This window comes from Artemia franciscana, chromosome 4 (assembly GCF_032884065.1).
Source record: "Artemia franciscana chromosome 4, ASM3288406v1, whole genome shotgun sequence".
Lineage (NCBI taxonomy): Eukaryota > Metazoa > Arthropoda > Branchiopoda > Anostraca > Artemiidae > Artemia > Artemia franciscana.
Window position 1 is genome coordinate 51,511,183 of NC_088866.1, and position 26,759 is coordinate 51,537,941.

General features: G+C 34.8%; 1 protein-coding gene across 1 annotated transcript in view; it reads left to right on the forward strand.

Annotated features, from left to right (window-relative positions):
- The window catches only part of LOC136026561 (uroporphyrinogen-III synthase-like), a 69,392-nt gene that overhangs the window by 15,946 nt on the left and 26,687 nt on the right, over positions 1 to 26,759 (forward strand). The window lies entirely within an intron of this gene.

The window sequence follows — 26,759 nt, forward strand, 5'->3', positions numbered from 1 at the left end:
GAGTGATAGGTCGTATGAAAACAAAAGGAATGTAAAGAAACTGGAGAAAGCATTAAAATATGAAATAAGGAGATGTGAATTGGAGGCGATGGATAAAATTGCTGAGGATCTGGAAGATGCGGCTAGACGGCATAATAGTAAAATATTATACTGGCTTGTTAATAAATTGAAAGGAAGTAGCCAATCTGGACTAGTCCCAGTTAAAGATAGAAATGAGGCCACAATTAGTAATAAGGAAAAAGTTAAAGAAAGATGGATGGAACGTTTTGAGAATGTGCTAAACCGAGATACAGTTGCAGGAAAAGATAGAGATGAAAATGAAAAAGTTTGTGATACCTTGGATGTGAAGGAAGATTTGTTTAGTGAGGAAGAATTAGCGACAGTACTAGAAGGATTAAAAAATAATAAGGCCCCAGGTGCTGATAGTATGATTAATGAGTTCCTTAAATATGGTGGCTCTGAGGTTAGGAATAAGCTACTGAAAATTATGAACATGATTTTTGAAAAAGGGGAAGTACCCAATGATTTTAGGAAAACCTTAATTAAACCACTGTATAAGAAAGGTGACAAGAGTGAGTGTCGTAATTATCGAGGCATTAGTCTGGTCTCTGTAGGTAGCAAATTACTGAGTAATATGATACTCTTAGACTGAGACATGCTGTAGATAAAGTTTTAAGGGAAGAAAAATGCGGTTTTAGGAAAGGTAGAGGATGTGTCGACCATGTTTTCACTCTTAGGTTAATAATTGAGAAGTCCCTTCGTTGTCAAACACCTTTGGTCCTTAGTTTTATCGATTATGAGCAAGCTTTCGATTCTGTTGATAGAACAGTGTTAACAAAGGTCTTATCGTTATATGGTATACCAGAAAAATATATTACAGTGATCTGCGCTATGTACGAGAATAATACTGCTGCGGTTAAGGTAGGAAATGAGGTTAGCAACTGGTTTTGTATTAAATCAGGAGTTCAGCCGGGTCGTGTTCTATCCCCCTTTATATGGATCGTTTTGATGGACTTCGTCTTAAAGAGCACAGGAAAGGCAATTTTAGACCATGAAATCAAATGGAGAGGAAGAACGCTCCTGGACTTAGATTATGCTGATGATTTAAGCATATTAGCTGAAAGTTTGAGCAAAATGAATGAATTTTTAGAGGTTTTACGAGTTCAGGGTGCTAAAATAGGCTTGAAAATTAATGTTAAGAAGACTAAGTCACTAAGGCTAGGAATAAGTGAAGATGAACAGGTGACATTAGGTAACGAAAAGATTGATCAGGTCGGGAGCTTCAGTTACCTTGGTAGTATTATTAGTAAAGATGGTGGGAGCAGTGAAGATGTTAAAAGTAGAATAGCTAAAGTTCAGGGTGTTTTTTTCACAGTTAAAAAAAAGTTTTGAAGAATAGAAAGATAACCCTACAAACCAAGATTAGAATATTGGAAGCTACAGTGATGACAGTGGTCAAATATGGCTCTGAAGCATGGGCACTCCGAGAAGCAGATGAAAATTTACTAAATGTTTTCCAGAGAAATTGCCTACGGATTGTTCTGGGTACCCGGCTGACTGACCGTATTTCAAACAGTAGGTTGTACGAAAAGTGTGGTTCAATCCTGCTTTCTGGGGCTATAATGAAAGAAAGGTTTAGATGGCTAGGCCACGTTCTAGGGATGAAGGATGACAGATTACCGAAGATTGTCCTTTTTGGCCAACATTCCGGGGCTACACGGAAAGCAGGTCGTCCTTGTCTGGGTTGGGAGGATGTCATAAATAAAGATTTAAAGGAAATGGGAACTTCCTGGGAGGGTGTAAAGAGGGAGGCTTTAAATAGATTAGGTTGGAGGAGGAGCGTACGTAGCTGTGTTGGCCTTAGGCGGCTTGGTGCTGCAGTGAGTTATTAGTAGTAGTAGTAGTATAGATACGGGATTGACATAATTGGTACAGATCCGATCTCTTTGAGGGAGCTGGGTTTGTTAATTTGGAAAAATCAGAAAAATTGAGGTATTTTTAACTTAAGAACGGGTGACTGGATCTTAATGAAATTTGATATTTCGAAGAAATTCATGTCTCAGAGCTCTTGTTTTAAATCCCGACTGGCACTAAGCCTCTGATTTTCCTTTTAAAGCAAACTATTGATTCTTAGAATTTTGCTAGAGCTCATACCATGAGCTCTAGCTCATGGTATGGGCTCTAGCTCATGGCTCTAGCTACACCTCGTGCTCTACCAGCTCTACCACCTTGTCACAAGTGCCATATGAGCTCTTAGCTCTTGTTCTTGTTTGGAATAGTATATCAGAGAATCTGCCAGCTCAGTGTAACCACAGTGCCGCTGTGATTTGTTTTTTACAAAAATTTGTTTTTGTGATTTGTGATTTGTTTCAGACATATTTGCCATTCCACCACATTTTATTTAATTAACTGTACCGATTGTTTATATAATTAAATAAAAAAAACTAGTTTTTTTTAAACTGAAAGTAAGGAGCGACATTAAAACTTAAAATGAACAGAAATTACTCCGTATATGAAATTGGTTGTCCCTTTCGAAATCCCTCGCTCTTTACGCTAAAGTTTTTAATTGTTTTAAAAAGTAGAATTGTGGCAAAGAGTCAAACTTTAGCGTAAAGAGCGAGGGATTGCGGAGGAGACAACCCATTTCATATAAGGAGTAATTTCTGTTCGTTTTAAGTTTTAATGTCGCTCCTTACTTTCAGTTAAAAAAAACTATTTTTTTTATTTAGTTTATGAACGTTTTTCAATTAATGCATGTTTGATTTTGGCTCTCCGCACATAAATTGTTAAAATGAAATTTGCATATTAATTCTTTTTTTGGCTAAATGGCTTTCTCTTTTTTGATCAGACGATTTTGAGAAATAAGGGGTGGGGAAGGAGGCCTAGTTTTACTCCAATTTTTCGGGAACTTAAAAAGGCAACTAAAACTTTTAATTTTTAACGAAGGTTTTTATTAGTAAAAAATAGACGTAACTTAAGAATTAACTTACGTAACAAACTTTTGTATTCTTATATTTTTATTATGTATATGAGGGGGTTTGTCCCCTCGTTAATACCTCGCTCTTTACACTAAATCTTAAGTTTTGTCCCAATTCTTTAAGAATGACCCCTGAATCAGAAAGGCCGTAGAATAAATAGTTGAAATTACTAAAAATACATTAGCATAAAGAGCTAGGTATTTATATCCTCCTAAATACCTCGCTCTTTATGCTAAAGTATTTTTAGAACCTCTCATATGCGTAATAATCTCTCTTCGTCTTATGTTTTAATGCTTTTCCTTTCTTTCAATTGAAAAAAAATTTCATGTTTATTTTTCATTGTTTTTTTTATAGTAATTCTAGAAAATCCTGCGCCCTTTTCATTGAATTTCTGTTCCCCCATGACATATTCATCCGAGGAAAGATCCTCCCACATAGCCCCCTCCCCTGAAACCAACTCCCCCCCAAAAAAACAACCTAAAAACGTCTGTACACTTCCCAATAACCATTACTGTATGTAAACACTGGTCAAAGTTCGTAACTTGCAGCTCCTCCCCGAGGGACTTTGGGGGAGTAAGTTCTCCCCAAGGACATAGTTATTATAGTTTTCGACTATACGGAAAAAATGGTTATCTCAAAATTTTGACCCGTTGACTTTGGGAAAAAAAATGAGCGTGGGAGGGGCCCAAGGAGTCCTCCAATTTTTTTGGTCACTTAAAAAGGGTACTAGAACTTTTCATTTCCGTTAGAATGAGCCCTCTTGCGACATTATAGGACCATTTTTCTATTGGGTTCTCTGATACGCTGAATGTGATGGTGTGATTTTAGTTAAGATTCTGTGACTTTTAAGGGGGGTTTCCCCCTATTTTCCAAAATAAGGCAAATTTTCTTAGGCTCGTAACTTTTGATGATAAAGACTGAATTTGATGAAACTTATATATTTAAAATTAGCATAAAAATTCGATTCGTTTGATGTATCTTTTAGCATCAAAATTCCTTTTTTTAGAGTTTCGTTTACTATTGAGCCGGGTCGCTCCTTACTACAGTTCGTTACCACGAACTGTTTGAATTTTTTCAAAACGCATTTATTTTTTTTTTACTATCGGCTGCGGTTTCGTTCTCTACTGTAAGTTATTTTTGTTTATCGGGGCTAGCAGGCTATCAAAACATCATAAAGATGTTTAAAAGCTCATATTTGAATGAAATTTGTATCTGCAGAAACAGCTGCAACCTAATAAATGATGAAGACAACCAATTCCTGTTTTAATTATTAATGAAAAAATGTAAAAGATGTTTCATGGCTCATTAAAAAAAATTGCTGCATATAGTACCTTCGATAATAAACAAAAAACTTTTTTTTAACTATAAAGATTTAAAAAAGATGATAACATGCTTTATGATGCGATAAATACTTATCTTTTGACAAGGTTTTTCAACCCAACATATTTTCTTTGTTGTTCAAGCCAAGCGAATGTAAGTTTCCTATGTAAGAGTTTCGGACATGGCGGTTCGGATAATGTATTTTGTGTTTTGATCTGACATGATCTGCAACTATTTTTAGGAATTATGGGCTATTGTATTTTTTTAGTATGGAACGGGATCGTCTCTTGCTAAGTTGCTAGCTACCGCTACAACCTGGATAAAAGAGACAACACAGGGGTTCAGGTAGCAAAGTCAATCAAACATGGCACCTCACTCCAAAAAAAAAAAACACTTTTCAAAAGCTGCTTGTGTTATACTTGTTAAAAGAGAGTGTGTTGCACCATCGACCATCGACCTTAACAAAACACATTTTTTCAAAGATAATTACAAACAGGAAAAGCCTATACCTTTTTCTTAGTTGGAGCAGTAAGAGAAAAACCTAAGAGAATCAGGGAGTAATATGGCTAAATGCCCCAGAAAACCAACTTTTCAAAAGCTGCTTATGTTATACTATCTCGTCTAATGAGAAGTGTGTTGTATAATCAACCATATAATGATTTAGAATTCCATAGTCATGATTAACTTTATGTATAGTTATGCTTAACGACACACATTTTTTCAAAGATAATTACAAACAGGAAAAGCCTATACCTTTTTCTTAGTTGGAGCAGTAAGAGAAAAACCTAAGAGAATCAGGGAGTATTATGGCTAAATGCCCCAGAAAACCAGCTTTTCAAAAGCTGCTTATGTTATACTATCTTGTCTAATGAGAAGTTAGTTTTATAATCAACCATATAATTATTTAGAATTCCATAGTCGTGATTAACGTTATGTATAGTTATGCTTAACGACACACATTTTTTCAAACAGGAAAAGCCTATACCTTTTTCTTAGTTGGAGCAGTAAGAGAAAAACCTAAGAGAATCAGGGAGTATTATGGCTAAATACCCCAGAAAACCAGCTTTTCAAAAGCTGCTTATGTTATACTATCTTGTCTAATGAGAAGTTAGTTTTATAATCAACCATATAATTATTTAGAATTCCATAGTCGTGATTAACGTTATGTATAGTTATGCTTAACGACACACATTTTTTCAAAGATAATTACAAACAGGAAAAGCCTATACCTTTTTCTTAGTTGGAGCAGTAAGAGAAAAACCTAAGAGAATCAGGGAGTATTATGGCTAAATGCCCCAGAAAACCAGCTTTTCAAAAGCTGCTTATGTTATACTATCTTGTCTAATGAGAAGTTAGTTTTATAATCAACCATATAATTATTTAGAATTCCATAGTCGTGATTAACGTTATGTATAGTTATGCTTAACGACACACATTTTTTCAAAGATAATTACAAACAGAAAAAGCCTATACCTTTTTCTTAGTTGGAGCAGGAAGAAACAAACCAGAAGGAATCAGGGAGCTATCAAAGTCAAATATGGCTCAATACCCGAGAAAAACTTTTCAAAATATGTTTGTATTATATTAACTTTTAGTTACTATATATTGTGGTCTACTCTTTACTAGATATCAACATCTCTGCAACCGTGATGCCGATGTCTCTTTTTATATTGAATATACCGATTCGTTGTTTAACTATAGGCTGGAGTTTGTTCTTTACTATAAACAGAGAAGCAACTTTTCAAAAGATACTTTTGTTATATTATTACTTGGTTTCAGCTATATCCGATGAAACTTACATAGTCCCCATTTATAATGAACTCTATCGAAAACATTTTTTTATTTTTCATCGTCTTTTTTCTAGACACTGTAAAATAAGGAGTTATACCGATCCTTTTTGCAATTATGTTTTATATTTACTTTCAATTGCTACGTTCCATGGTTTGTTCTCTGCTATGTTTCAAATATCTCTTCATCCATAACATAGATGCCCCAATTTATATTGCTTTACGTAACCATAGGCTTTTTATCATTCTTTACTAAAACTCTCAGAGAATACTTAAGTGGGGAAAATCAATTGACAAAAGGATAATATATGCCTGTCACTATAGCACTACTACTACTACTTCTACTGATACTAGTACTGCTTTTAAACTGCTTTATTGACAGTAATAAGTTCAAAATTTTGGGGTACTGTAGTATTATCAATAGTATTATTGATTCTGCTCTTAGAATAGAACGAAATCAAAAGAGCGTAAGTGTCACCAGGTTGTTAAAGAGTATAGATAATTTGTCGGGGAATGGTATTAAGTTTTGTTTTTCAGGTCAACTAGAGGAAGTATAAAACTAAATTAAACAATAGCCTACTATTCGTATCAAGATTTTAAAAAGGGTTTGTGTTGTTAAGGGTTGCTGAAAAAGATTGTCCAGGATACAAATAGCTGACCAAACCGTGAATTCTAATTAAAATAAAACGAAACATTTAAACCATTAATTTCTTAATTAATTCCTATTAGTTTTCTTCCTGAAAAGGACTATTTAACAGTTCGTGGTAACGAACTGTAGTAAGCAGCGACCTGGCTCAATAGTAACCAAAACTCTAAAAAACAGAAATTTGATACCAATAGTTACATCGAAAGAATCACATTTTAATGCTGATTTTAAATATGTAAATTAAATTAAAAAAACAAGTTTTTTAAGGTGAAAGTAATGAGCGACGTTAAAACTTAAAACGAACAGAAATTACATCGTATATGAAAGGGGCTGCTCCTCATCAACGCCCGCTCTTTACGCTAAAGTTTGACTCTTTCTATCAACTCTGCTTTTTAAAACAGTAATTGTTTACTGTTTTCTAAAATAAGGCAAATTTTCTCAGGCTCGTAAATTTTGATGGGTAAGACTAAACTTGATGAAACATATATATTTAAAATCAGCATTAAAATGCGATTCTTTTGATGTAGCTATTGGTATCAAAATTCCATGTTTTTAAGTTTTGGTTACTATTGAGCCGGGTCGCTCCTTAATACAGTTCGTTATCACGAACTGTTTGATTACATCAAGTTTAGTCTTACCCACCAAACGTTACGAGCCTGAGAAAATTTGCCTCATTTTAGAAAATAGGGGTTAATACACTCTAAAAGTCATGGAATCTTAACAAAAATCACACCATCAGATTCAGCGTATAAGATAACCCTACTGTAGAAGTTTCAAGCTCCTATCTACAAAAATGTGGAATTTTGTATTTTTTACCAGGAGATAGATCGTGGATGCGTATTTATATATTTTTTATTTGTTTATTCATTTTTTCCCCTGGGATGATCTTATCGACCCAGTAGTCCTATAATGTTGCGAGAAGGCTCATTCTAAAGGAAATTAAAAGTTCGAGTGCCCTTTTTAAGTGACCAAAATATTGGAGGGCAGCTAGGCCCCCTCCCGCGCTCTTTTTCTCCCAAAGTCACCGGAATAAAATTTTGAGATGGCTATTTTATTCAGCAGTATCGAAAAACTTCATAACTATGTGTTTAGGGCTGATTTACTCCCCCACAGTCCCCGTGAGAGGGGCTGCAAGCTACAAACTTTGACCAGTGTTTACATATAGTAATGGTAATTGGGAAATGTACAGACGTTTTTAGTTTTTTTTGGTTGGGGGAGGAGGGGTTGAGGAGAGGGGGTTAATTGGAGGGATCTTTCCATAGGGGAAGAGAATTTCCATGAAGGGTCGCAGGATTTTCTTAGCATTATTCAAAAAACAATGAAAAAATAAATATGAAATAGTTTTTTCAACTGAAAGTAAGGAGCAGCATTAAAACGTAAAACGAACAGAAATTATTACTCATATGAGGGGCTCACCTCCTCCTAATAATTCGCTCTTTACGCTAAAGTATTTTTAGTAATTTCAACTATTTATTCTACGGCCTTTATGATTCAGGGGTCATTCTTAAGGAATTGGGCCAAATTTAATTTAGTGTAAAGAGCGAGGTATTGACAAGGGGGCAAACCCCCTTCATATCCTATACGTAATGAAAATATACGGATATAGAAGTTCGCTATGTAAGTTAATTCGTAAATTATGAAAATGTTTTACTAATAAAAACTATGAAAAAGCCTATCAGCCAAAAAAAAAATATGCAAATTTCGTTTTAATTATTTGTGTGCGGAGAGCCAAAATCAAAACATGTATTAATTCAAAAACGTTCAGAAATTAAATAAAAAAGGTTTTTTTTTTAGCTGAAAGTAAGAAGCGACATTAAAACTTCAAACCAACAGAAATTACTCTGTATATGAAAGGGGTTGTCCCCTCCTCAACGCCTCGCTCTTTACGCCGAATTTTTTTACTGTTTTGAAAAGTAGGGTTGAGAGAAAGAGTCAAACTTTTGCGTAAAGAGCGGGGCGTTGAGGAGGGAACAACTCCTTTCATATGCGGAGTAATTTCTTTTCGCTTTAAGTTTTCATGTCGCCCCTTTCTTTCAGCTAAAAAAAAAACTTGTTTTTTTTTATTTAATGTCTATGTAAAACGAACATAAATTAGTTAAAAAAAAAATTCCTCTAAAAAGGTTTTCCAAAGAACCACAAAGAACAGACAATTTTCTGGTCAAATAGAGGAGGTATAAAACTAAATTAAACAATATTGTTTGTGTCAAGATTTTCAAAAGGGTGTATGCTGTTAAAGATTGCTGAAAAAGTTTCTCCAGCATACAAATAGCAGGGCATATTATAAATTCTTATAGAATAAATGAAAGGATTTAAACTATTATTTTCTTTTTCCCTGAAAATGACGATGACTATCTAGAACGATTATAAATTAATCTAAAAAACTTTTTTCAAAAAATAAAGTATTCAAAGAAAAGGAAAGAACTTTATTAACCTTAAAATCAACAAGCAAAAATCAAATAATATACCACGCGTGAAACTACTGCAAATCTGCACCAATAAATAAATTTAACCAAAAATGAACAGAATTTACATTAAATAACCGAGTCAAACTCAAAATGATTAGTAATTAATATGAAATTGCTCTTTACTAAAAAAAAAAGTGCAAATGAATGTGCTTTGTCAGTTTAATACACAAGTGCTAATATTAATTCTAAAGTTTTATTAATTTTGGTCTTATGAAAAATATTTAAAATGCACTTTTTTCAGTAGAGTTTCAATAAACTTGTAAAGCTTGTAAAATGTAGTTTTTTTTAAAGATTGCTGAAAAAGTTATCGATTTATGAAAAAGTTTATAGAAAAAAGCGAAAATATTTAGACTATTATTTTCTTCTCTGAAAAAAACGATAACTTTATAAAACGAACAGAAATTAATTTAAAAGCCTTTAAAAAAATAAGTTTTTCAAGGAAAAGTAAAGAACTCGATTAAACCAAAAATGGGCAAACATAAAATTAAATAATCTACCATTTGTAAAACAACCGCAAATCAGTATCAATGAATAAATGTAAAAACTAACATAAATTACAATAAATAACCGAGTCAATCTCGAAACGACAAGAAATTAACGTGAATTTGTACTTTACTGAAAAAATATAAATGAGTATAAATATAAAATATATAAAAATATAAATATATAAAATATATAAAAATATAAAATATAAAAATATAAATATAATGAGCTTTGGCAGTTTAGTACACATGTGCTCATATTATTTCTGAAGTCTTAATAATCTTGGTTTATCAAAAATACTTAAAACATAGTTTTTTTTTTAGTGAAGTGCAAGTTGTGTTCTGGCTTTGAGAAGGCGTTGGTTTCGTGAGTCCTACTTATATTAATTTCTGCTCGTTTTGAGTTTGATTCGGTTATTTATTGGAATTTCTGTTTGTTTTGGTTTTCATTTATTTATCGATTCTGATTTGTTGTAGCTTTACGTAAGATAGATTATTTGATTCTATGTTTGCTCTCTTTTGCTTGAATAGACCTCTTTATTTTTCTTTGGAAAAATTATTGTAAAAAATGTTGTTTTTTTTATGTTAACCTGGGTAAGTATCTAGGACTGTCGATAGGAAAGCAATTATTTCAGAATAATAACATGATAAGATGATATCAGCTATTTCATTTGCATCACGGTCGGCTTCAAACTCAAGCGCAACAGCAGACTTCATACATAATTTTTTGTTTTATTTCAGTATTTCAGTTAGGATATCAGAACTTCAGTCTTCTGATTTCTTGCTCACGTAATTTTCGGACTTGACATTCGCTATCGCCGCTGCAAGCCTCTGAAATACATGACCACAGACCAGTGCAATCGGAAAGAGATATGTGCTCTTTGTTTTTTATGGCAATTGGAATTAATCAAGTGACATATAGCAATCACAAACTCTGTCGATCTGTTGGTCTGTCTGTCTGTCGGTCTGTCGGTTCCGGTTTTGCTACTTTAAGCACTTCCAGGTAAGCTAGGACGGTGAAACTAGAAATAGTCGTTTTACCGATTTGACCTTCTGGGGGAGGGGAGTGGGGGGCCTGTTAATTCGGAAAAAATAGAACAATTGAAGTATTTTTAACTTACGAACGGTTGATCAGATCTTAATGAAATTTGATTTTTGGAAGGATGTCGTATCTCAGAGCTGTTATTTTAAATCCCGGCCGGATCTGGTGACATTGGGGGGGGGATTTGGGAGGGGGAAACCTAAAATCTTGGAAAACACTTAGAGTGGAGGAATCGGGATGAAACTTGGTGGAAAAAATAAGCACAAGTCCAAGATAAATGATTGACATAACCGGAACGGATCCGATCTCTTTAGGGTAGTTTGGGGGGGGGGGGGTAATTCTGAAAAATTAGAAAGAATGAGCTATTTCTAACTTACGAACAGGTGATCGGATCTCAATGAAATTTGATATCTAGAAGGATATCGTGTCTCAGAGCTCTTATTTTAAATCCAGACCGGATCTGGTGATATTGGAGGGGAAACCTAAAACTTGGAAAACACTCAGAGGAAAACACTCACTTGGAAAACACTCTTAGAAAATACTTAAAGCGGTGAAATCAGGATGAAACTGGATGGGAAGAATAAAAACCGGTCCAAGATAGGTGACTGACAGAACCGCACCGGATCCACTCTCTTTGGTGGAGTTAGGGGGGAGGGGTAGTAATTCGGAAAATGAGAAACAATGAGGTATTTGTAACTTACGAAAGGGTGATCAGATCTTAATAAAATTTGATATTAAGAAGGAACTCATGTCTCAGAGCTCTTGTTACAAATCCCGACCAGAACTTTTGATATTGGTGGTAGTCGGAGGGGGAAATCTTGGAAAACGCTTATAAACGTCGTAGATACGTGATTGATGTAACCGGACTGGATCCGCTCTCTTTGGTGGAGTTAGGTGCTGGGGTTCAGTGCTTTGGCGAGTTTGGTGCTTCTGGACGTTCTAGGACGATGAAAATTGGTGGGCATGTCAGGGAGCTGCACAAATTGACTTGATAAAGTCCTTTTCCCCAATTGTACCATCTGGGGGGCTGAAGGGAGAGGAAAAATTAGAAAAATTGAGGTATTTTTAACTTAGAGTGGGTGATCGGATGTTAACGAATTTTAATATTTAGACGGACCTCGTGACTCAGAGCTCTTATTTTAAATCCCGACCGGTATTAAGCCTCTGATTTTCTTTTAAAGCAATCTATTGATTCTTCGAATTTTGCTAGAGCTCATACCATATGACCTCTTGGTTCTTGGCTCTTCCGACCTCGTCATAAGTGCCATATGAGCTCTTAGCTCTTGTTTTAGTATTGGAAGTGATCGTCTCTTACTAGGTTGCTAGCTACCGCTACAACCCGGATATTCAAGTACTTTAATTACTATTGGCTATATTTCATTCTTTAATATAATGCAGTTTACAATGTTTTGCGGTTTCTTTGCGGATATCTTTTATTGGCATTTTCTTATTTGGATTAGTAAGAGACGAGCTTCAGAGATTGAGGCATCCAACTAAACCCAATATGTGCCATGATTTGTTCTTTACTAGGTTTCAGCCATCTCTACAGCCATGATACCGATGAAACTTACATAATCCCTACTTATAATTAACCCGACCGATTCTTTATACACTTTTTTAAATTCAATATCATGTCTTATATGTGACATATTTTTCATAAGTCTCCGACAGCACAATTGTAAGCATACCCACTTGTCATGAGAGTGACTGGGGCTCAGTTCCCTGTTGGTGGGAATTTTTAATATATTGACTTTAAATATAATCTTACAAGCTTATGGCAAAAAAATAGAATTCCACATTTTTGCAGATTGGAGCTTGAAACCTTCACAATAGGATTCTCTGATACGCTGAACCTGGTGATGTGATTTCTATTCAGATTCTGTGACTTTTAATAGGCTCGTAACTTTTGATGGGCAAGACAAAACTTGATGAAACTTATATATTTAAAGATTAGCATAAAAATCTTTTCTTTTGATATAACTTGTAAAGGCTTGAAAGGTTATATTTAAAGTCAATATATTAAAAATTTCCTCCAACGGGGAATTGAACCCTGGTCACCTGCGTGATAAGTGGGTATGCTTACCCTTGTATTGTCGGAAACTTATAGAAATACCTACCTATATATCTTCTATATATATAAAAATAAGTTGTCTGTCTGTGTGTCTGTCTGTCAGGTGACGTCATGTTTCTGTGTCGACTGACGTCATGAAGTTAGTTGTCGTCATTTTTGTTATGACGGTGACGTCATTAATGGTATTTAAGACATGCGTTCACGGAAAAATGTTTAATTGTAAAATGACTGAAGAACCTACAATGGCAACAGCCGAGGAAGCTGCTCAAAGAGTCTATGCCAAAAAACTTGCTGCTGATAGAGAAAGTAAGAAAAGAAAGCGTGGATATAACCGGGAATATAAATGACGACCGGGACACAGGGACACAACTACAACGGGGACGCTGGGGGCACAGGCGGGATATATAATTGACGACTGAGACACAGGGATTGTTTGAATAGAAATTACAGACCGGGACACCGGGACACAAATGACGACCAGGACACTGGGACACAGGGAATATAAATGACGACCGGGACACTCAAAGAGAAATTACAAACTGGGACAACAGGACACAAATGACGACCGGGACACAGGGAATATAAATGCTATTTATATGCACAGACAATGGGACAGCGAAGAATGTTGTATATTCGCATGTTTTACGTAGTTAAAAACATATATTTATATCTATCTCTATTCACAGGTGGGACACAGGGACACAGCTACAATGGCGCGTAACTAATATGGCGCGTAACGACTTACGCGCGCGGGGGGGCTTGGTGGGGGCGCGAAGCGCCCCACCAACTAGGTGTTGGGGTGGCGCGAAGCGCCACCCCAACAGCTAGTATATCTATATAAAAATGTAGTGTCTGTCTGTCTAGTCCGTCTGTTTATAGTCTTCTATAAAAAAGGGAAAAAACTGAAAAAAGGAAGAAACTAAAAAAAAAGCACAATTTTTGTTTATCCGTGGTTACTTTTTCTGGTTTTGTAAGTATTTTCTTGGAATTCCGCTATGGTTCAAAAATAGTTATATTATACGAAAATTCGGAATATTTGATATTACTGCTACAATGGATCAACAATACGACCGATTTCTTAGAAGGTCTAGAGAAAATAGAATAAATTTTCCCCTTAATTATCTCATTTAATGGAAAAGCAGTTTTGTCGTTATTTCTGTAATAAAATTGATTTTTATGCGCTAAGTTTATGGGTGCTATTTTATGAGTTATGTTATTATTTATAGGTTCTGTTTTGTGAGTGGTTTTTTGAGTTATGTGCAAAAAAAAAAACCAGCTATGATTTACAGATTTTCATTACAAGTGGTATTTTTATATTTTTCAGTTTTCTTTCCATACCTCTGTGTACATCTTTCGTATGTAAAGAGGGCATAAATAATTTATTATTATTATTATTATTAAAACTAGAAAAAACAAAAGAAAACTAAAAAAGGGAAAACTATCTTCTATAAAAAAGGAAAAAATACTGAGAAAAAGGAAAAACTAAAAGAAAACTAAAAAAAGGAAAAAACTAAAGACTAAAATAAAAAACTTAAAAAAACTAAAAAGAAAAAAAAATAAATAAAAAAACTGATAAAGAAAAAGGTTAAAAAAAGAAGAAACTAAAAAAGAAAAATCTAGAAATAAAAAAACAAAAAAGATAAAAACAAAAAAAGGGAAAACTACAAAAAAATAAAATAAAATAAAAAAATGAAAAACTAAAAAAAAAACTTAAAAAAAGTAAAACAGGAAAAAAGAAAAAAAATAAAGTAAAAGAGAAATAAAAAAAAAACTAAAACTAAAAGAAAGCTAAAAGTTAAAAAAGAAAAAGAAAAAGAAAAAAACTAAAAAAGAAAAAAGCTAAAAAAAACTAAAAAAGAACAACTGAAAAAAATAGGAAAAAAGGAAAAAAAGAAAAAACTGTGTCCATCGGTTAAACTATCTTCAATAAAAAAAGAAAAAAGAACTTAAAAAAAATTAAAAAAAAACTAAAGACTAAAAAGAAAACCAAAAAAGGAAAAAAACTAAAACTCTTCTATAAGAAAAAATGTAAAAAACTGAAAAAAATAAAAAGAAAATACTAAAAAAAATAAAAAGAAAATACTAAAAAAAATAAAAAGAAAATACTAAAAAAAGAAAAAAGTTAAAAAAGAAAAAAAATTGAAAAGAAAGAAAAAATTGACAAAAAAGGAAAAAAATAAAAAAAGAAAAACTAAGCTCAATGGCAAACATTTAAAAAACTAAAATTTTCCATTTTCTCTACCACTATATTAATCGAGTATTCAATAATATAATCTGTATTAACAGTGAGTCCAAGTCACTTTGCTGTAATCTATATGTGTAGATATAAAAATATACTGTTTGTTTGTCTGTTACACTATTTACAATCTATTATAAAAAACAAACAAAAAAAAATATATAAAAAAAGAAAAACTAAGAAAACTAAAAAAAAGAGAAAAAATAAAAAAAGGAAAAAAATCTAAAAAAAAAATATAAAAAATAAAAAAATGAATAGAAAAAACAAAAAAATAAATAAAAAATAAAAAAAGTATATACGACGTCATATTCAAAATGACTTCATTGCTTTTTTTTAAATAAAAAGTATTCAAAAAAAACTTGAGGCTCTTTAAATTTTATTAAATTACTTAAAGAGTAAAAAACTGGTAATTGCACAAATATTCGAATGCATTTTGACAATGGATTAAAGCAATTCGAAAATCTTAAAAAAGAAAACCAGAAGTTTGAAGTTTAGTAGAAATTGCTCAAGTTTAGAATGCTTGCTGCTCAAAGAAAAAAGTGTCAATTAATGTCAGAGAAATTATCCTACAATGTTACCAAAAATTGAACACCAGGACGAAAGACCGGAGCCACGCAAAACCAGGCTTGCGGCTCAAAGAGAAAGGGCCAGATTAGAAATGTCCAATTTACGTCAACGAAGGCGTGTCGAGAAACCACGAGAGCAACGCGATACCAGACTTGCAGCTGACTGAGCAAGTAAAAAAGGAAGGCGTATAAAGGAACTACCAGAGCAACGCAAAACCAGGCTTGCGGCTCATAGAGATAGTAAAAAACGAAGGCGTGTCCAGGAACCGCGAGACCAAAAATTGAACACCAGGACGAAAGACCGGAGCCATGCAAAACCAGGCTTGCGGCTCGAAGAGAAAGGGCCGGATTAGGAATGTCCAATTTACGTCAACGAAGGCGTGTCGAGAAACCACGAGAGCAACGCGATACCAGACTTGCAGCTGACAGAGAAAGTAAAAAAGGAAGGCGTATCAAGGAACTACCAGAGCAACGCAAAACCAGGCTTGCGGCTCATAGAGATAGTAAAAAACCAAGGCGTGTCCAGGAACCGCGAGAGCAACGCGAAACCAGACTTGATTCTGAAAGAGAAAATAATAAACAAAGGGGTGTCGCTGTATTACAAAAAGCAATGCGTGTATAATCGCCTTGCATTAAAGTATTGCTCTTCCGATGATTATAGCATGATTCAAGATATTCAAATCTGGACTATGTCCGAAATTTGTCCCTCCTTGAAATTTAATGGTGAAACAATGGGAATGTGTTGCGCCTCAGGAAAATTTAAGCTTCCTCTACTGGCTGCACCACCAGAGCCATTGAAAACTTTGCTTACTGGGTATACGTCTAAATCGAAGCGTTTTTTTTATCAAACATCAGGAAATATAACTCATGTTTCCAAATCAAGATCAAGGTCATTTTATGCCTATTTTCAAAGTAAAAGGGGAAATTTATCACAGAGCAGATTCTCTTCTACCATTCTCAGGTGAGCATCACAAATTTTTGCAATTGTACTTCATCAGTGATAGCAATGCTGAATTGAATGCACGTTGTGAAATTTTTCCCGATGTTGAAAGGACTATCGAATCCTAGTTGCATTATCTTTTCCACGAAAATAATAATTTAGTGCGTCTGTTCAAAACAGCAATCGATTTGATGCCTACTGATACGCATAAAATTGTTATTTACCCTGACAAAACGCCTACTGGTGAACATGTGCGTAGAATACAATGCTCCAATTATCAACGAAGGGGCAATCGTTATGTTCGGTTATATTCAAAAATCTTAAAAAAAGAAAACCCAGAATTTGAAGCTTTGTAGAAATTATTGTTATAAATTGGATTTGCTTTAATAATCAAATATCTTTGAAAAAACTGCAATTTGATAGAATACAAGGGAAATGAGAATCCATATATAGAAGCCTGCCACGTGCCGCTAGCTGGTGCCAGGCGGCGAAGCCACCTGGCTAGCTAGTGTTACATATAAGACGTGATAGTAAATTGGTTAATACACAAAAAAATTATATAAGGAATTCGTCCGATTACTTATAAATGGGGATTATGTAAGTTTCATGGCTGTAGAGAAGCATTTCGGGATCTTTTAAGTTCAGATGTATTGTTTCTTCTCTTGTATTTCTTTAGCTTCGACCGTAAAACTGTCATATGCGAAAGCAGATAAAAGGGTTTGGATATTTCCCTTCTGGAACGATGGATTGGATAATGGAGAAAAGAATGTAAAACGAGAGAAGGGACAAAATGAAACGAAAAAAAAATCGAAGAAACAACTGCATAAATAATTCAGTTGGGTAGTGAATTAGCTGAGGAACATGATATTCTTCAAATATTAGTTGTTCCTTTGGTGTGCATAAGAAAAACATGTTAATTTTCCTCACATATTTATTTGTTTTCTGCTGGTTAACCTAAATATTTGTTGCTTCTTCATCGCCAGATTTGGTATTTTGTGTTGACTCTTCAATTTCTTGTTGTAGGCCCTCCGGCCAACTACTGTTATCCTCTATAATATCCAGAAGGGCCATTTTCTCATCTATCTTAATTTGATATTCCTCTGGTTTAAGTTCTCCAAATATTTTGCTATTAAACTTTTCTTCTATCTTTAAAGCGTCAGCAAATTCGTCAAAATCGCTGGCAAACACGTTACATGGATAATTATATCGTTCAAGTTGAGCATAAACAGCGTAGCGCTGATCTACATCTGCATTATCTCGTATCCAGGATGCAATATGGGGAGACGGCTGTGCGGTCTGACTAAAACTGTTTAAGTAAATTTCATCAATTCCCTTGCCAGGGAAAATTGGTTTCGTAAAGTCGATAGTGGCAGATGGCGTGATACTTTCCATTTCGATCATTTTAGATTTAGATCCTGTGACCAATCGAATTTCTATTCTTTTATCTAAGTCAATAGTGAAGTGAAATCCCAAATATCGAGCTAATCTATGGTAGTCGTTTGAGTTTTTTTTCAATGCCTCAATATTTTTTCGAAAATCGGGTACTCTTCGAAGGAAGTAGTACGGGGGATACCCTATGTCCTGATCAGCAATTTTGTTCGGCTTTCCATTCTCAATAGTATATACGTCAACTCTGTCTCTGAAAAATACAATCTCGATTTCATGTGTCCTATCATCACAACTGAATTTAAAACTCAGGCCCTCGATTTCAGCTGATACCATTAAAGCATAATTCAGTTTTCTTTGCCCTCCATACGAAACTTCGTAAACTAAATCTTCTTCGCCTCCATCTTTTGTAACTTTAAGAGCCTTGTGTCGACAACGGCCAGGGCAGCTGAGTATAACTGGAACGGGGGCCAGTTTATCATTTTTTTTCTCACTTCCAATTTTAACCTTAAGTCTAAAAAAATTAGAGTTCATTTCTACCCCTTTAAACTCTTTTAGGTCTTTTCCTTTTTTCCATTTTATGTATCCATTTTGATCAAATATGTATGCTTTAGTTTTTTCCACAGTTGCAGAAGTGTATTTTTCATTTTTATGCAAATAAATTGATAAGAAATATGGAACCGCTAGATTATTTAAACTAGCGGTTCCATACATTTTCCCACCATCTTTACCAGATCCAATTGTGTAATCAATGCTCGCAGCAGGGTCTTTAGGGTCTTGCTGTATACTCAATTCCAGGCTAGATCCAATGTTATTGGCTATTTTCTTTAAATTGAGAAGCTGTATGTTAACTTTAGTTTTGCTCTCAGAATCGCCAAGAATAAATATTTTAAGTCTCTCTGCAGCAGAAGTCCTTGGGTCAAAAAACAAATATGTAGCATGATAGTATTCTGGATATAACTCGTTGTTAGGAACCGGTGAATGACCGACACGAAGGCAATGTTCCATGTTAATGGTCATTAGCAATTCTTTATCAGCTCTAGGATCGGTTTCATCGAAGCCATTTATAAACTGTATAAAAAGTAGTACATACGTAATACTTATATTATACTTAATATTCATCTTTTTGATATTCAATGTTCAGTTCTGCCCATAAGATAACGTATCGAGTCATTGAAATCGAACAAAAAACAAAACTAATTTAAAAAATTTTAAGATACTTTCTAGTTTGAATGAAAAAAAAAATTAAATTATTGCTCGGACACCACAAATGTTTTTGCAGTTTATATAATAAATGCAGTTTGTCTTATTTGAGAGTTCGCTTGATAAACACCTTATTTTGGATATAACCTATTAATACAGTGAGCTCAAGCTGGTCTGATTTCCCTATAGACATTTATTGAAACATCATTCATAATCGGATTATTTTCATTTGTTGGCTAATTGATAGTTTTGTTATTTGAGTGCAAATTCCCTTGGGACTTAGTGATTTATTAAGCAAAGAGATTTTCGTACAAGGACTTAAGAACTTGAATATATTTCAATGACATATTATCTGCAATAGCCATGTCGGAGAAATTAGTTTGGAATGCGATTTTGAACTTTTTAAATCGTGCTCGAAAAGCTGGAAATAAGAGTGACGAGATAAGTCGTAAAGCAATCGAGTTTTTTACAAAGGACGATATAATCAAGGCTAAGGAGATACTGTGGTCTTCTGCTCACTACACCAATAGAGTGTCAATTAAAAAAAAGTGCCGAAGACGATATTAACGAAATGTTAAAGGTACTTGAACTTTGTGAGCAACGTAACGTTGAGCTGCCACTCTTTGTGATAGTTGAACCTGACGAAGTCCCTATCTGTCCTGGTGAGATAGCTGCGGTAATAACCAGAAAAGTTACAGAAGTTTGTAATAAGCTAGACAATTTCATGAACAAGGACCCTCCCGCCCCCTCGATTGTTCCTACAGTTACTGAAACAAAGCCCTCATATGCTGTGGTACTCAAGAATTTGCCCTCTGACCTCACGAAGTCCGATTTGAGGAAAGACTTTTTGCAAAAAATGTGTGGCAGAGAGTGCTCTAAAATTGTTGAAGTTCAGCCCAGAAAAGATAATTGGCGAGTTGTTACAGCTAGCAGGGCTGATGCAGAAACTCTTGTCGGGGTCTTTCAGAACGGTGATAAATCTCTTTCTGCAACAATCAGGAGCCTCTCCCACCTCGGTATTGCTCGATTTGTTCCCAGCAATGTAAATGACGATGAACTTTGCGCACTGATTCCTAAATGTGTCAGTTCAAGACAGATTGGCAACACCCGCTCGTTTCGATTGAAATTTGAAACCAAAGTTGATCTTATGAATGCCATAAAAAATCCCCCAGTCATAGATTATGAGAGGATCAAAGTGGCTGAGTATCTCTCCCTCCCGGTAAGATGTTTCAAGTGTCAAGCTTACGGACATATATCCAGTAGCTGCAAAAATGAAGCTATTTGCGCAGTCTGCGGTGACCATGGTCATTCAAGCTTCAAAACATCTCCTTGTCAAAGGCCCAAGAAGTGTGCATTGTGCAAATCACAGGATCATCCCTGTTACAGCTTCAAATATCCAGTCGCCCAAGGACTTTTAAGTAAAGTTAATTCAGCATAATGGCTCGAGCCTTAAGTCTCATATCATGGAATATCAATGGCAAAGTGGTTGACAAAGGCCTAGTCCTCTCTGAACTTTTAAGTACAAATGAAATAATTTTTCTGCAAGAACATTTTTTGTCTCATGAAAGGAAAAATTTACTCAGCATTTCACAGAATTCTTATCTCTTATTTCACCCAGCGAAAATGAATAAGAGCCGTGGCCGACCTTCAGGCGGATTAGCTATTATTTCACAATTTCCCGTCAATCTCCTTGAGTCGAATGACCATTTCATTGCTGCCGAATTTTCGGACCTAATCTGTATAAACGTTTACCTGCCAACTAATTATTGTTCTTCGCAATCAGGGAATAAATTCATAAATGCTTGCAAAAAGCTAGCGAGTTTTGTGAAGGGAGTTTCAAAGCGTCCAAATGCTCGAGTTTTGATTGCAGGAGACTTTAATTGTGACTTAACAGACAGTTCATCGCCAAGAACCCAACTCCTTCTGAATTCCCTCCCCCCTTCCTACTCAGTTGCTGACAAAACAGAAACTTTCACGTTTATTGGTGTCCTGTCAGCGACTTCTAACCTTGATCATTTTATTGCATCTTTCCCCTGTGAAACTGTCGAGGTAATTTGTGATGGCTTTTATTCAGATCACCTTCCAATAAAGTTGAAAATAAATGCTTCATTTCATGCCCCTAAACAGCCGGATAAAAAGTGGTTTTATATAAAAGACTGGAAAGAAGTTAACCGCGAGATGTTTCGTTTTGAATGTGACAGAATATTAAATAAAATAAAGGTGCCCTTTCATTTGTTGTGCACGCGCTCTGGCCTTAGTGAAAAAGAAATAGCCATCGGACTTACCACCTATCTAGCTGAAATTAACCATGCATTAAAGTGTGCTGAAGCTTCAGCTGTCCCGTGCAAGCGTATTAGGAAAGGCTCTCAAGTTCAGGGTTGGTCAAAAAACCCTTCCCTTATTTCTGCGTGCGAGTCTTCTAAAATTTGGCTGAATATTTGGAGGGATTGCGGCAGGCCTAAGTCTGGGACTATAAATGGTCTGCGGCTACGTTCTAAACGTTTTTTTGCTAAAGTGTTAAGAAAACATAAGGTTGATCTTATTGAGAAAAACGCTCATAAAATTGCAGAGAACCCTTCGAAGCTCTGGAAAGAATTTGAACACCCTTGTGAACACATTAGTGCAAATAATATTCCTGAGCCTGAGTGGATAAATTATTATAAGCATGAGTTTTCTTCTCCCGATCCTGCTCTTGAGTCAAAATTTGAAAAAGAATTAAGTGCTTGTCTGAAGAAACGCGAACCTTCGACATTTATAATTAAGCCAAGTGATGTATCGTTTTATTGTCAAAAACTAAAGAAAAGAAATTCGGTGGGAGTTGATGGAATTACTGCCAGACATTTTGATTATGCAAGTGCTCTTCTTTTTAATCATTTATCTCTACTTTTTCAAATGTCTATTGAAAACGGAGTTGTTCCTTATCAATTTACAGTTGGTCAAATAACCCCTATCCCGAAAAAAGGCAAAAAGGATTTTACTTCGTGTGATTCGTTCCGACCTATAACAGTTTCTTGTACTATTTTTAAATTGTTTGAGTAAGTTATTTTGGATGAAATTGTTTTTAAATGTTATGTCCCACCCCGCCAGTTTGGTTACCAAAAAGGTATTAGCCGGGAGCATGCCCTTTTTGCTTTAATGAATGTTCTTGCTGATGCAGAAAGAAGTAGATCCCATATTATCCTTTGTGCTTTAGATGTTGCTCGTGCTTTCGACTCTTGCATTTTTTCCCAAGTTTTATTTGAAGCGTATAAAAGAGGGGTAAATTTTTGTATAGTGAAGTGCCTTCTGTATATGTACCATCACCTTAAGGCGAAGTTAAAGGGGGAATCTTTCCTTTTTGATATTTTGAAAGGAGTCCGTCAAGGTGGCCTTACCTCACCTTCTTTATTTAATAACTCTGTTTTAAATGCCCAAAATTCTGTTAATTTTAGTTGTATTCACCGTGGATTTAACTTGTCTTTAATAACTTTTGCAGAAGACGTTTTGAATCTAAGCCGTACTTTTAGTGGATGTGAAAACGCGTTTAATCAGCTTTATAATGAATATAAAAATATTGGGCTTTCTTTCAATGTTGATAAAACTGCTGTTGTAGCTTTCAATTTTAAAGAGACAAATGACCCTATTTTTTTTATCTTTAGCTAATGTTCATGTCCCCCTTTCTCAAAAATTAGTTTACCTTGGAATGCCTATTGGAAAAAATATGAAAGAAACCGTGAATTTATCCCTTGAACTTTTGAAGAAAAAACTGAGAATTGCTTATGCTTCAATTGCATCTAATATTAAACATATTGATAAATTAAATCTTGCGAAAATTTATAATAGCCTAGTTGTACCTCATCTCCTTTCTCTTTGTCCGGTTTGGCAGTTTTTTAGTGAACCTCAGAAACTATCTGTTCGTAGAGTATATTTTCGTTATGCTAAATTCCTTCTCAGTTACCCTCCTTGGACTAGAAATAGTTACTTAGTGAACAAATTCCGCCTAGTTTTTCCTACATCTATTATTGATAAAAGGCTTCATGATTTTCGTTCTTCTGTGTCGATAGTGTCTCACGCATGGTCAGCATTACTTATTTAATTGTTTGATTGTGTTGATTTGTATTTATTTGTACTTTTTTTCTCTTATTACTCCATCTTAAGGGCGTTCCGCCCTCTTTTTGTAGATGGGTTATAAATAAATTGATTGATTGATTGATAATAACTTTAACGATCCTGAACTGAGAATTAAAATAAAATTTATTGTGGAATTCTCTTTTTTCTATGACATTATTCCTATGGCTTCTTGGATTAAGCACTATTCTAGTATTTTCACTGTCATTAACTATGCTCTGCGCTCTCGTTTCTTGTATCTCCTTAGTGGTCAAGTTCCCTTGAAGCTGAAGGAGAAACATATAATCCCAGTATCCTGAGAACTAAAATAAAATAAAATTTATTGTGAAATCTTCTTTTTTCCTATGAAAATATTTTTTCCTATGACGTTATTCCAGTGGCTTCTTGGGTTAAATACTATTCTAGTATTTTCACTCTCATTAACTATGCTGTGTACTCTCGTTTTTTGTATCTCCGGTTGTGGTTTATTTCCCTTGAAGCTGAAGCAGAAGCATATAATCCCAGTCTCATGAGAAATAAAATAAAATATAATTTATTGATAAATTTTCTTTTTTCCTATGACGTTATTCCAGGGGCTTCCTTAATTAAGCATTTTTCTAGCATTTTTCACTGTCATTAACTATGCACCGCACTCTTGTTTCCCGTATCTCCTTAGTGGTTTAGTTCCCTTGAAGCTGAAGGAGAAACATATAATCCCCCTCTCATGAGAACTAAAATAAAATAGAATTTATTGTGAGATTTTCTTTTTTCCTATGACGTTATTCTAGGGGCTTCCTTGATTAAGCATTTTTCACTGTCATTAACTATGCTCCGCACTCTTGTTTTTCGTATCTCCTTAGTGGTTTAGTTCCCTTGAAGCTGAAGGAGAAACATATAATCCCCCCCTCCTGAGAACTAAAATAAAATAAGATTTATTGTGAAATTTTCTTTTTTCCTATGATGTTATTCCAGAGGCTTTTTGGATTAAGCACAATTCTTGCATTTTCACTGTCATTAACTATGCTCTGCGCTCTTGTTTTTCGTATCTCTTTAGTGGTTTAGTTCCCTTGAAGTTGAACCAAAAGTGTATAATCCCAGTCTCCTGAAAAGTAAAATAGAATTTATTGTAAAATTTTCTTTTTTCCTTTGAAAATGTTTTTCTACGACGTTATTCCTATGACTTCTTTGACTAAGCACTATTCTAGTATTTTCATTGCCATAAACTATGCTCTGCGCTCTCGTTTCTCCTATCTTCTTAGTGGTTTAGTTCCCTTGAAACTGAAGCAGAAGCATATAATCCCAGTCTCCTGAGAACTAAAAAAAAGTTATTGTGAAATTTCTTTTTTTCTATAAATTATTTTTTCCTTTGGCGTTATTCCAGCGGCTTCTTGGATTAAGCACTATTCTAGTATTTTCACTGTCATTAACTATGCTGATCACTCTCGTTTTTCGTATCTTCTTAGTGATTTAGTTCCCTTGAAGCTGAAGCAGAAGCATCTAATCTTAATCTCATGTGAACAAGTGCTTAAAAGCATTGAACAACTTAAACCGAGATCTGTTGACCATGATGGTATTGCTGTCTCCCGCCTTCGAACGGAGTCGCAAGATTTAGTTTTCCACCTGTAGCTGCTTTTCCAAATAAGCTTGGCATCCTCTCTGATGCCTGACTCCTTTCTAAGCGGCGCAGTAACCTCTATGTTAAAGCGTGGAGAGGATCCTTTAAGTTGTGATTCCTTTCGACCCGTAACTGTGGCCTGTAATGTTAACAAAATTTTTGACTGCGTTTTGTTACCTTTTGTAGTAGAAATTATGGATAACAGTCAAAATCAGTTTTGATACAGGCGGCGTATTGGTTGTCAGCATGCCCACCGTGTTTTAACTTATGTCCTTTTACAGGCTGAAGCCAGTGGCTCTGAGGTGCATTTTTGTGCTTTGGACCAGTCGAAAGCTTTTGACAATGTTTCACATGCTCAAATTATGTTTTCCCTTGTCTGTTCTGGAGCTTCAGTTTTGGTATAGTAAATCCCATGTTCGGCTAAAGTTTAATTCTAATTTTTTATGGGAACATTTCAATCCGTTCGGGAGTGCGTCAAGGTAGTGTTCTTTCACCGTATCTTTTCAGTATTTGTATCTACAGTGTGCTATCCAAAATTATGCCCCCCCTTTTTTGTGATTTGGTAAATGTCTCTTACGGTATTGGTTGTTATACCTACAAAATTACAAAAGACTTTAGCCATTATTTTTTTTCTTTTCCTACACCAAATTTGCCTCAGCTAGGATACCATCTATCCCTATTTTTACCAACCTGGGCGTTAAAATCTAGTAAAAACAACATATATCTAGCTGGTACCCTGTCTATTTGCTCCTGTAGCTGTAAGCAGAATTCATCTGAGTCACTAGTGTCTGCGTCAGTCGGTTCAACAGGGACATATACTACTATAACTGGTACCCTGAACTTCTTAGTCATATAGAGTAATTAGTATTCTATTATTAATACCTTCCCAGTCTAAACAAGACGTAGCAGCTTCCTTATTCGTCATGAGCCCTACTCCCTGTCTATGCACCCCATCCTTCCTGCCTGACTAAACGAATTCTATAACGAAAGTGGTACCAAATATCAGATCTAATTTTCAGTATAAAACCTGGTTAAAACAAAGATATAGAGTTAGCTTAAGTTAATGGTTTTCTTATGGATAAGGCACCGGTGTTGCCAAAGCATGGTTGATAAAATGCTGATCAGACTGATAAAATGCTGTTCAAACAACAATCAAAAGACTAGGGTATATAGGAGTACTGTTATTAATGTTAAAAGAAAAGATCATCATCTGGCAGTATATGGAGTTAATCTAGAGTGCAGAAAAACTACCTTCTGGGAAGTTATAACGCTGTTAAGCCTCCATGATAAGAATCTGAAAGAAATTTTCCATGAATTTTGTCAAAAGGTAAGTGTGTTGTATGATCGCTCATATGATTACATATTATAATATCTCAGTTACTATGGTTATAGTTCGTACATTACTATAATTATCAGCTGGCAGTTTTGTTTCAAAACAGGTTGTTTAACTTTTTGTTGCTATGGGCTACACTTCGCTCTTTTAATAGGTTGCAACTGTCACTGCAGTCACGCTCTTGCATACAAAAACGCACTTTTGTTGTAAAAATTGATCTAAAATATTGTTTTTTGTTCATTACAAAAGTGACTAGCCTATATGTAGCGATTTTCTTTAAAATGAGCCATCAAACACCCCTCAATGATTTTCCAGTGCCCCGCTAGCTTCAGAGCCAAAAAATGGCCAAAAAGGCGCTTTTGTTACACAATTTTGATACGCAATACCCGCTGCTGCCACTTCCCTTGTCTTTCAAGTTAATGGAATATCCGGCGTATTTGATACGCAATATCCGGCTGCTGCCACTTCCCTTGTCTTTCAAGTTAATGGAATATCCGGCGTATTTGATACGCAATATCCGACTGCTGCCACTTCCCTTGTCTTTCAAGTTAATGGAATATCCGGCGTATTTGATACGCAATTTTGATGCGCAATATCCGGCTG